This window comes from Myotis daubentonii, chromosome 9 (assembly GCF_963259705.1).
Source record: "Myotis daubentonii chromosome 9, mMyoDau2.1, whole genome shotgun sequence".
Taxonomy (NCBI): domain Eukaryota; kingdom Metazoa; phylum Chordata; class Mammalia; order Chiroptera; family Vespertilionidae; genus Myotis; species Myotis daubentonii.
The window spans coordinates 3,019,143-3,032,003 of NC_081848.1; the positions used below are offsets into that span (position 1 = coordinate 3,019,143).

The 12,861-nt window shown below is 47.3% G+C and overlaps 1 non-coding gene across 1 annotated transcript; it reads left to right on the forward strand.

Moving 5' to 3' along the window:
* The first annotated feature begins 10,525 nt into the window (after nucleotides 1-10,525).
* Nucleotides 10,526-10,632, forward strand: LOC132242365 (U6 spliceosomal RNA). The gene has a single exon (XR_009454570.1). It is a non-coding gene; the product is annotated as a U6 spliceosomal RNA (small nuclear RNA).
* The last annotated feature ends 2,229 nt before the right edge of the window (nucleotides 10,633-12,861 follow it).

Sequence of the window (12,861 nt, forward strand, 5' to 3'; positions counted from 1 at the left end):
AGAAATACTTTCATGGAGCAAAACTTTTTTTTTAATTTTTAAATATATTTTTTATTTTAGAGAGGAAAGGAGAGGGAGAGATAGAAACATCAACGAGAGAGAATCATGGGGCAGCTGCCTCCCACACACCCCCTACTGGGGATTGAGCCCACAACCCAGGCATGTGCCCCTGTCCGGAATCGAACCTGGGACCCTTCAGTCCACAGGCAGACACTATATCCACCAAGTCAAACCGGCTAGGGCAAAACATTTATTTTTTTAAATATATTTTTAATTGATTTCAGAGAGGGGGAGAGAGAAACACCGATGATGAGAATCATTGATCGGCTGCCTCCTGAAAGTCCCCCACTGGGGATGAGCCCACAACCTGGGCATGTGCCCTTGAACAGAATTGAACCTGAGACCCTCAGTCTGCAGGCCAACCCTCTATCCACTGAGCCAAACTGGCTGGGGCAAGCATTTCTTTTTTTAGAGAGGAAGGGGGGTAGGCCCCAACCTGGGTTTGTGCCTTGACCAGGAATTGAACCAGCAACTTTTCAGTGCATGGGATGACACCCAACCAAACGGGCCAGGGTGCAAAAACAGTTTATTTTTTATTATATGCTAGTATAGAATTTCGTGCATTGGGGGAGGGGTGGGAGGAAGGGCCCCTCAGTCTGGCCTTCACCCTCTCCAATCTGAGACCCCTCAGGGAATGTCCAACTGCCTGTGCCCACACTTTTAACAGATAACAGCTCCATTGTTGCTTCTTATGCTTAAAACCATTGGAATTAGTAGGTATTCAAAGTGTGTATACATTTTGGGGGGACACCCTGTATATCTCTAGTCAGCAGTGAAAGAAACCAACAGCAGATTTGGAACCCCCAGACAGGGAACCTCGCTCACCTTTAGCTCTGAGGCCCGGCTGCAACTCTGAGATCTCAGCTGCTGAAAGCAGGGATCTGGGTTTGTTTGGATGCTATAATTGAAACAATGTTGCGGGTTTGCTGGCTGAAGCCCAGCTGGCTGAAAGCAGGTTTCTGGGGTTTGTTTAGGTTTTATAATTGCAACATTGTTTCTTAGATAGACTGCAGCTCAGAAGCCAGCAGCGGCAGGCGGGGAACCTTTGCCTCCTCCTTCACTGGAGCAAGCAAGCCTCCTATTAGCTTCAGCTGCCTGGCTGCCAGCCGCCATCTTGGTTGGCAGTTAATTTGCATATTGCCCTGATTAGCCAATGGGAAGTGTGTCAGAGCTACAGTTAATTACAATGTTTGTCTATTATTAGATAGGATTACTGTATTTCCATATGAACAACTGTAAACCTACTTTTGCCACACTCTCTGTGCAAGACTTAATCTAATTACAGACTGTACTGGGGATTTCTTTGCCTTGGGATCTTTTTCCCCCTCCACTCACTTGGGTTTTCCTACACATCCCTTTGTAAATAGGGCATATGGAAATAAACTGCCCTCAGATTCCCTCCTTTTACAAGTGTGCTCTCTGTTTTGTGTTGGGACTTGGACAGTAATTGAGACCAGAAGTGACCTCAGGAAATAGATTCTTAGACTAAGATTCTGGGATTGGGTAATATTTGATGAGATCAATGATAGCCTATGGGGATTGGTGAAGAGGAGGCAGGGAATATGGGACATGAGTAACCCATGGTATACAGTACAGTATCATAATTCTAATTTCTGCTAGTGGTACCATGGGATAAACTGCAGGTAACGGAAAAGCGAGTCATGGAGAAATCCAGGGAGAGGCTGTGGCAATTAGCAACAATAGGCCCTCAAATGCATATATAAGAATTAAAATTATGAGCGTGCAATTAACATGCAAAGAGAAGAAGGCTTCTGGGAGTTCTGAAGAGGGGCCCTTATCTGTAGACACCTTTGTCCTTAGCTAATTGACTAGAACTGAATAGATGGCAGTCTTCTGATGTTTTACTAGATGTGTATGCATAGAAAAGCTCTAGATCTGGTGAACAGAATTCTGACTTGAGCCAGTCTGTTAACTCCAAAGTTTTGAGGCTTGAGCCAGTTCACTGTCACAGAACCTCTAAATCAGTGGCTCTCAACCTTCCTGATGCCGCGATCCTTTAATACAGTTCCTCATGTTGTGGTGACCCCCAATTTCATTGTTACAAATTGAACATAAAGCATAGTGATTAATCACAAAAACAATATGTAATATAATTATATAATATGTATATATAATATGTGTTTTCCGATGGTCTTAGGCGACCCCTGTGAAAGGGTCGTTCGACCCCCAAAGGCAGCCATGGGCAAACTACGGCCCACGGGCCGGATCCGGCCCGTTTGAAATGAATAAAACTAAAAAAAAAAGACCGTACCCTTTTATGTAATGATGTTTACTTTGAATTTATATTAGTTCACACAAACACTCCACCATGCTTTTGTTCCAGCCCTCCGGTCCAGTTTAAGAACCCATTGTGGCCCTCGAGTCAAAAAGTTTGCCCACCCCTGCCCAAAGGGGTCGCAACCCACAGGTTGAGAACCGCTGCTCTAAATAAAAGGGAAGCTGAGTCCCCCTTCTAAACTTCCTCAAAAGGACTTGTGACTATTTACTAGGTTGACTGTATATTTGGAAAAGAAGAAATATACTTTCGAAAAATCATGTTATATTTTTAAATTACTGTTGGCATACATTATTAGTTCCAGGTGTACATCCTAGTGATTGGCCATTACATAGCTTACTAAGTGATCATCCCAATGAATCATGCACCCATCTGACACCATAGATAGTTATTAAAATATTGACTGTATTTCCAATGCTGTAATTTAACAGAGTTTTGCTCTGTTCTTTCCACATGACTATACTATAACAACCAATTTGTATATCTTAATCCTTTCACATTTTTCACCCAGCCCCCCCAACACCCCTCCCATCTGACAACCCTCAAAATGTTCTCTGTTCTGCTTGTTCGTTTGATTTTTAGATTCAATTGTTGAGGAATATGTATTTATTGCCACTTTCTTGTTCATAGTTTTTATCATTTTTCCCCTTCTTAAAGAAGACCCTTTAACATTTCATATGATACTGGTTTGGTGGCAGTTAAATCCTTTAGCTTTACCTTGTCTGTGAAGCTCTCTATCTAACCTTCAATTCTAAATGATAACTTTGCTGGGTAGAATAATCTTGGTTGTAGGTCCTTGCTTTTGATCACTTCGAACATTTCTTGCCACTCCCTTCTGACCTGCAAACTTTCTGTTGAGAAATCAGCTGACAGTCATGGGCACTCTCTTGTAAGTAACTGCTTTTACTTGCAGCTTTAACTTTTGTCTTTAACCTTTTGGCATTTTAATTATGATGCGTTGGTGTGGACCTATTTGGGTTCATCTTGTCCAGGACTCTCTGAGCTTCCTGGATTTGTATGTCTATTTCCCCCACCAGGTTAGGGAAGTTTTCTTTCATTTTTTCACATAGGGTTTCCATTCCTTGCTCTCTTCTCCTTCTGGTACCCCCATAATGTGAACATTGGTACACTTCAAGTTGTCCCAGAGGCTCCTTACACTATCATTTTTTTAATTCTTTTTTTCTCTTTGCTGTGCTGATTGGGTGATTCCTGTTTCCATATATTCAAAATCACTGATTTGATTCTTAGCTTTATCTAATCTATTGATTCCCTGTAATGTATTCTTCATTTCAGTACATGTATTCTTCATTTCTGACTGGTTCTTTTTTATGTTTTTTCTGTTTTTATGTTTCTCATCTCTTTGTTGAAGTTCTAAGTTCCTCTACGCTTCCCCTAATTTCATTGAGCATCCTTATAACCAGTGTTTTGAACTCTGCATCTGGCAGATTGCTTGTTTCCATTTTGTTCTTTTTCTGGATTTTTGCTCTGTTCTTTCATTTGGGACATGCTTCTTTATCTCCTCATTTTGGCAGTCTCCCTGTGTTTTTTTCTATGTGTTACGTAGAGCCACTATGTCTCCCAGACTTGGTAGCTTGGCTTAATGTAGTAGGTGATCTGTAGGGTCTAGTGGCACAGCCTCCCTGGTCACCCAAGTTGGGCATCAAGATGCACTCCCTATGTGGGCTGTGTATACCCTCCTGTTACAGTTGAGCCTTGATATTCGCACATCAATGTTTAATGTGGTTAGAAGCTGTCCAGGTGCACTGGCTCTGGGGTATCATGGGAGGTGCAGGCCAAGGTCAACCGCCACTTGTGTTCTGCATAACTTACAAAGTTATATGCAGATGGCTGCTGCATGTGCTGGGCTTAGAAGTGCCCAGGTGAGGCCAAGCTGCAAACCAAGGCTGGCCACTGCCAATGCTGGGCCTGGGGCCTTTTAGTGAGAGGTATGGGGCATGCTGAGGCTAGATGCTGCCTGTTTGAGAGATTTTAGGGAAATCTGAAGCATGTGCCAAGACAGGCTCTGTATGGGGAGGGCTTGGAAAAGGAACAATGGACTCTGCCAACACTTCTGTCTGGTAGAAAGCTGTGCACCACCACCACCCCACCCTAGCCCTCACTGTGATGTTGGGAATGCAGACTGGTGCAGCCACTATGGAAGACAGCGTGGAGTTTCCTCAAAAAACTGAAAATGGAACTCCCATTTGACCCTGTGATCCCACTTCTAGGAATATATCCCAAGAAACCAGAAACACCAATCAGAAAGGATATATGCACCCCTATGTTCATAGCAGCACAATTCACCATAGCTAAGATCTGGAAACAGCCTAAGTGCCCATCAGTAGATGAATGGATTAGAAAACTGTGGTACATCTACACGATGGAATATTATACTGCTCTAAAAAGGAAGGAACTCTTACCATTTGCAACGGCATGGATGGAACTGGAGAGCATTATGCTAAGTGAAATAAGCCAGTCAATGAAGGAAAAATACCACATGATCTCACTCATTCATGGATAATAGAGACCATTATAAACTTTTGAACAATAATAGGTACAGAGGCAGAGCTGCCTCAAACAGATTGTCAAACTGCAGCGGGAAGGCTGGGGAGGGTTGGGGGACAGGAGGTGGGGGGTAAGAGATCAACCAAAGGACTTGTATGCATGCATATAAGCATAACCAATGGACATAAGACACTGGGGGATAGGGGAGGCTAGGGGACTGTCTAGGGCGGGGGGGGGGGGGGAAATAGACACATATGTAATATCCTTTGTATTACTTTAAGCAATAAAATAAATAAATAAATAAATAAATAAATAAAAGAAACTACAGGCCAGAAGGGAATGGCATGAAGTACTGAAGGTAATGAAAAGTAAGGATCTGAAACAAAGATTAAAAATGGCGAAAATTGTCAATTTGATGTTATGTATATTCACGACAATAAAAAATAACATGCAAAGCAATGCTATCCATTGTTTGTAAATACATACAGTAAAAGCATAAAGACATGTATGGGATGGCCAGCTGAAAATTTGGGGGACGCTTTCCCCTGGGGGGCAGGAGTGCAAGCAGGACTGGCAGATAGGATGTGTCAGTTGGATCTGTTATGTTTCAGTTTTCAAAACAAAATCTGAAGAAAGTAGGATAAAGCAAGGTGGTAGGCATACCTATGCTTCTTATCATTATACTCTGAACTTTTCCATCTGCTCTGAGTTTTTCCTAATCTGAAGGAACAAGATACTGTGTCCGCCTGGTGGGTAGGAGCTGTGCTGTGGGCTGGGCTGGATTACACACACCAATGAGACTCGACCCTAAGAAGACACTCCTCCACCCTCACGCCGCCTGAGCAGCCTTCACTTAGTTGCCAAGTCTGGAGCCAAACCTGGAAGTGCCACATCAGATCCTTCCCGCCACCCCGCCCCCCAGCTCTCCAGTGAGCAGTCTCAATACGCTGGCCTCGCTGTGAGGAGCTTGCAGGGAGCATTTGCTCAGTCAAGCTGGGGTTTGGAATGGATTTCCACACTGACAAGGCTGTGAGGAAGGGGACGGGGGTCCACCCTCAGCATTACCTTCCCCGTGAGGAATGACGAGAGCCCCCCTTCCCGCCTGAGTCTGAGCCCCTCATGTTTGCTATGACGAAGTCCCCACGTTTCTGACAGAATCTTCACTCCTCTGGCTGAGCCGACGGCCTTTGGATGGACTTGCTTTCAGTGGTTGCTCTCATCCATCTTCACTGTCATGCCAGTGGCTGAGCCAAGCAGCAGGCTCTTCTGGACTCATCCAGACTGGCAGGAGGGCCCCGGTTAGTCTTGCTCTGCTGCCTTGAGGCTGGGCTTTGGTGTCTGCCTTCAGGCATTTTTGGAAGCAGTGCGCAGACGGGCACATGCTACCCCGCCTCCGGCCACAGATCGGTGTCACACAAGGTTCAGCACATGAGGGCTCCTGAAGAAGCAGCCCTGCGGGGACTGGCTGGCAAGGGGGTCCTCCCAGGTAAGGCCCGGTGGTTGGTACCCTAAATGCACCTTCTGTCGGCCCCTCGGAGAGTTTGCCAGCTGTGCCCTGAGGTCTGCACAGAGGAGTGAAACAGTCCTCCCGGCCCCTGAGCTGCTGGAATGGAGGTACCTGGGGCACCTCTACCCATTCATAACGCAGGTGCTACCCCTGGTTGACGATCTGCGTACATAAAACATACCATCTCGTTCTTACAGCAACCTAAGATATAGCCATCCGCACGCAGTTCTCCAATGAGGAAACTGACGCTCAAAGAGATCACATGACTTGCCTGCGCTCATGGAGACCAAATGTGGCAGAACGAGGGTCGGCGTCTGAAACCCCACTCGGAGCGGCCCTGGCCTCCGCGGTCACAGGCAGGTGGTCCCAGTGGGCGGGGTAGGGCTGCAGGCGCAGGGTGCCTGGTGGGGCGCGGCGCCCAGATGAGGCCGCGCCTGCGCACTGAGGAGGAGAGCAGGTGCAGGTGGTGGGCTGCAACGGCGCCTGCGCAGCAGTGCCTGGCGGTCGTGGAAAAGACGAACTCGCTCCCCACCTGTTTAGTTCTCACAAGGAAGCTGCTGGTCTGCAGGTTGCAGCTGATCTAAGAGGAGGAGCAGCACAGCTCGGTGCTGGGGCCCCAGGAACCAGTCAGACCGCAGGCCCCCTGCCCTGCGGACCTGGACCTGTGTCCGAGAGGGCTCCTCGGGCTGGCCCCTGTCCTCCTGCAGTCGCAGACCATGCCCCAGGCAGCCAAACCAAGCAGGCGATGGGCTCTTTTATTATTATTATTTTATTGATATCAGAGGAAGGGAGAAGGAGCGTGAGAGAGAAACATCAATGATGAGAGAGAATCATTGATCGGCTGCCTCCTGCAAGCCCCACACTGGAATCCAGCCCACAACCCGGGCCTGATCCTTGACCGGAATCGAACCCTGACCTCCTGGTTCATAGGTCCACGCTCAACTACTGAGCCACGTGGGCCTGGCAGATGGACTATTTTTAAAATTTCAAATATGTGTATTATGAACTACAGCACAATACAGGGAAGTGTGTGGCACAGGTTGCTGTAAGCAACGCATGTCAGGTCAGGAGGCAGGACATCGCCAGCACCTCCGAAGCTGCAAGTGCTACCTTCCCTCCAGCACTCGCTCAGCACATGCTGCTGCCCAGGGCGGCTCCAGGAGCAGTCTGCACCGCCACCGAGCGGAAGTCTGGGGCCTGGCTTTGATGTTCACACAGCCTGTTAGAGACTTTCAGTCAAAGGTGACAGGAACCTGAAAGCCAGTGGCTTGGGGTTTGTTTTTCTCATATAACCAGAGCCCAGAGCACAGAGTCATGGCTCAAAGGGGCCGTGGAGAGCGTCTCTCTCCATCTCTCGGCTCTGCCACCTTAAGCATGTGGTCTCCATCCTCAGGCTCATTGCCTGGTGGTGCAAGGTGGCCTCTGCATTCCAAGCATGTCACCTGTGCCCAAGGCAGGAAGGAGTGGGGAGGGCAGAGGGCAACGTGCAAAGCCAGCTGAATCTTTCCCACTTATTCATTCATTCATTCATTCCTCACCCGAGGACATGCCTACAGAGAGGAAGGGAGAGAGAGAGAAACATCAATCGCTTGTCTTCCTTATGTGTCCAGACCGGGGATTGAATGGCAACCAACTGAGCAGCTCCAGCGAACTCTTCCTGGGAGGGGCTCTCCCAGGAGTCCCTTCCTGTGACTTCCTTTAACATCTCATTTGTCAAAAGTGGGTCCCCCGCCACCTCGAACTTCAGGGGAGCCTGGGAAATCAACCTGTGTTAGTGCTGCTCACAGTGCTACCCTGAGAACTGAGAAGGAAACGAGTCATTCTTCTTCCAAGAAATACCTGGGTGGCATGAGCAGCACAGCCCCAGCGGCCACCCCGAGGGGAGGGCGGGCGGGGCCTGGGAAGGCAGGGCGCTTGCTGAGGGAGCGCCTCTCGGGTCCCTGCTCAGTCCTTCCCCACAGCGTGCGGCTTCGCTGCAAAATCAAAGCTGAAAGAGTATTTCAAAGCGTGGCTTTCCCCACGGCTGAGGCGCCTGCTCGTAGGTGCGGAGAAAGTCAGCGCCAAGCTCAGTGCTGAGACCTGGGAGAGGCCCTCCCGCAGGTCAGGGGCCGCCGCGTGGCCGCGCGGATCCCGATCAGAGAAGCACCAGCCACGGGTTCCGCGATGCCTCGCGTGGCCGCCGTTTCCACGCGTGGCTTGGTGAGCGGTGTCACTCTGAACAGAGAGAGAATCTCCGTGCAAAGGGGCACCAGGCTGCGGCTTCGTTCACGGGTGGGGCCTGAAGCTTCGGGGGGCAGGGGCGGCCCTGTGGTGGGGCCCCCTCTCCCCTCACCACTCCACCCGTGCACGCAGGACTCACCCCCAGGTTTCCAGTTAGAATCTGGGACATTGGGACACTTAAAATTTGGGACATTTTAAGTAAAAAGATGTATTTCCCCTTTACTTTGAAAGATTGGGAGGTCTGGCAACGAAGGGTCCCACATCCCCTGCATCAACCCACCGAGACCTTCACCCGGGAATGCGCGCCAGCTCTCCCGGGTCAGGTCCGCAGGGGCTGCTGGAACCAGCTCTGGTTTAAAAGTCTTTCAGGGAACCGGGCAGGTGTGGCTCAGTGGTTGAGCATCAACCTATGAACCAGGAGGTCAGGTTGCTGGCTCGATCCCCAGTGTGGGGCATGCAGGAGGCAACCGATCAATGATTCTCTCTCATCATTGATGTTTCTCTCTCTCTCTCCCTCTTCCTTCCTTTCTGAAATTAATAAAAAATATGTATTTTTTAAAAATTCTGTGATGAACATAAATTGTACATAAATTGGAAAAAAAAGTCTCTCAGGGAGCGACCGTTGCTAGTCCCTAGATTCCAGGGGAGAGAGGGAGAGAGGAGAGAGAGAGAGAGAGAGAGAGAGAGAGAGAGAGAGAGAGAGAGAGAGAGAGAGACTGGAGGGGGGCAGGGAGCACCTGCGCTGTGCTGAGAGGCGTGGGCGGGCGCAGCGGCGTGTGGCCACAGGGAGAGGCCTAGTAGTGTGAGTGGGGCGGGCCCCCACCCTGGGCCCCATGGGGGGAAGTCACAGTGGTTGAGGTGCGAACAGAGGTTGGGCAGCGCCGACCACAGGCAGCAGCGACCGCTGGTGCCCGGCCCAGAGGCACCTTCACCCTTCCTGCAAACCTGCCGCCATGTGCACAGATGCAGCACCTGCAAACTCAGAGCGAGTGTGCAGGCGCCCCCTCCGGGGTGCAGGCGTCCTCGTGACCGGTGATATCATTGGCAAATATGTTCTCCCATGCAGTGGGCTTTCTTGTTAAATCTTTGATAATCTTTTAGCAATATTTTTTCTGATGTATCTCCTGAGACTGGTGAAATAATAAAAAAATTAAAAAATGAGATGGCATCAAACTAAAAAGGTTTTCCACAACAAAAGAAACCATCAACAAAATGAAAAGACAACCTACTGAATGGGAGAAGATAAGGGTGCCCCCCAAAATGTATACACATTTAACAACTGATAATTCAGTTTTGAAAATGAAATGCATTTTAATAACATCGCCTTTATAATTATTCAGAGTGTGTATATACATTTGGCAGGTGCGGGGGCCGGGGGGGGGGACTATAAGTTTTCTCTCTTTACCGCGATCAGCACGGCTGGAGAGCAGATGAGTCCTAGTAGGGGCGATGGGGGATTGAGAAAAAGAAAGAGACAGACACAGACAGTAGGGAAAGCTGGGACCAGGTGGGACACTGTTCTCAGATGGAGAGACAGTGACCCAGAGCTAGTGCAGCGTGTTTATTATAAACAGCATGATACCAGGAAGTTTTACTAGAGTTTCAGACAAAGGGAATTATGTGAAATCATGCTTCGAGATCAAGCTGCAATTCTTCATTCTTGTGGCTTCTTTGTAATTGTCACTCCTGGCTGAGTCTGGATAATTGTGTCCATTCCTGGCGCGTGGCTGAACTTAGATAATGACAGCCACCCCCTGACGCCTAAGCTAAGGGCCAGGCTGACAACACACCTGCCTCTGGCAAGGTATGTTTCCAGGACATGCCGATACCACTGGACTCAGCTGACAGGTGCTCTCTACAGGGGGCACCTTATATTTTCCAATGAGACATCTGATAAGGGGTTAATATCCAAAAATTATAAATAATTCATACAACTCGTGCTCGCTTCGGCTGCAGGTATACTAAAATTGGAACGATACAGAGAAGATTAGCATGGCCCCTGCGCAAGGGTGACATGCAAATTCATGAAGCATTCCATGGTTTTTAAAAATAAATAAATAAATAAATAATAGTTCATACAACGCAACATCATAAAAACAAACAATCAAATTTTAAAATGAGCAGAGGACCTGAATAGACACTTCTCCAAAGAGAACACACAGATGGTCAGTAGACACATGAACATATGTGTGATGTCACTACTTATCGGAGAGATGCAAATGAAAGCCACAATGAGATGTCACTTCACATCAATACATCAACAAGTGTGGTGAGGATGTGGAGGGAAAAAACCCTTGTGCACTGTTGGTGGGAATGCTGATTGGTGCAGCCACTATGGAAAACAGTATGGCAGTTCCTCAGAAAAATTAAATGTGGAACTGCTTTCGGGCCCAGCCATTCCACTTCTGGGTATATATTTGAAGAAACCTAGAACACTACTTTGAAAAAATATATGCACCCCTATGTTCATTGCAGCATTATTTACATTAGCCAAGATATGAAAGCAACCCAAGGGCCATCAGCAGAAGAGTGGGTAAAAAGGCAGTGGCACATATACACAGTGGAATATTACTCAGCCATAAAAAAGTGAAATCTTAGCATTTGTGCCAACCTGGATGGACCTTGAGGACATTACGCTAAGTAAAATAAGCCAGTCAGAGAAGGATAAATACCATGTGATTTCACTTATACGTGGAATCTAAAGAACAAAATATACTAACAAACAATATAGAAACAGACTCATAGACACAGAGCACAGACTGGTGGTTGCCAGAGGGGAAAGGGATTAAGGATTGGATTAAAAAGGTAAAGAGATTAAGAAGTTAAAAAAAAAGTACATATTGGTAATTACAAAGTAGTCCTGGGGATATAAAATATAGCATAGGGAATATAGTCAATAATATTTCAATAATATTGTCATAATTCTGTATGGTGCCAAGTGGATACTGGAAATATTGGGGTACCCTTTTTAAAGTATATGATTGTCTAATCACTATGCTATACACCTGAAACTAATACAAAATAATTTTGAATGCAAACTGTAATTGAAAATTTTAAAAATAAAAATAAATAAACTCCAGCCCTAGCCGGTTTGGCTCAGTGGATAGAGCGTTGGCCTGCAGACTAAAGGGTCCTGGGTTTGATTCTAGTCAAGGGCACATGCCAGGGTTACAGGTTCTATCATTGATGTTTCTATCTCTCTCTCCCTCTATCTTCCTCTCTGAAATCAATAAAAATATATTTTAAGCCCTAACCGGTTTGGCTCAGTGGATAGAGCATCGGCCTGTGGACTGAAGGGTCCCAGGTTCGATTCCAGTCAAGGGCATGTACCTTGGTTGCAGGCACATCCCCAGTAGGGGGTGTGCAGGAGGCAGCTGATCGATGTTTCTCTCTCATCGATGTTTCTCTCTATCCCTCTCCCTTCTCTGTAAAAAAATCAATAAAATATATTTTAAAATATATACATATATTTTAAAATAATAATAATAAATGAATAAACTCCACACACACACAAAAACCCATAAATCTCCTAACAAAAAAAAATTCCATTTGATGAATAATGTGCCAACTTATCTAGACCAAGGTACCCTGGTATTTAGTCAAAGATTATTCTAGAATCTAGATGTTTCTGCAAAGGTATTATTTGTTTATTTATTTTAATTTTAATCCTCATGGAAGGATATGTTTTTCCTTGATTTCAGAGAGAGAGGAAGGGAGAGGTAGAGAGAGAGATTATGGTCAAGGGCACGTACCTGGGTTGCAGGTTAGATCCCCGGCCCGGTTGGAGCTCATGTAGGAGGCAATCAATCGATGTTTCTATCTCTTCTCTCTCCCTCACTCCCTTCCACTCTCTCTAAAAACCAATGGAAAAGAATACTTGGGTGAGTATTAACAACAAAAAGGTTAAAATGGCAAATTTTGTGTTACATGTACTTAAACCACAATAAAAATTTTCAAAAGGGACGGAAGGAAGTGCTGAGCATCTGGGGGCAGGTGGCAGGAAGGAGGAGGCTCGCTTCAGTGGAGGTGGCTGGGGGCCCACACTGCCCAGGCCCGACAAGCGACAGGCTGGACAGCGAGCCCGGGACGTGGAGAGACCACAGACAGGCACAAAGGTGGGCATCGGGCAGTCGCTGCGCAGGTGGCGGGGGCTGGCAGTGCGCCCCCTCCCCACCCGTCTCCTTTCCGGCCCAAGTCATCGACCCGGTCCCGCTGCAGCCCCTCCTGGGCCCGCACACCCTCTGCCCCTGATGCTGAGGCCTGAGCTTCCCGA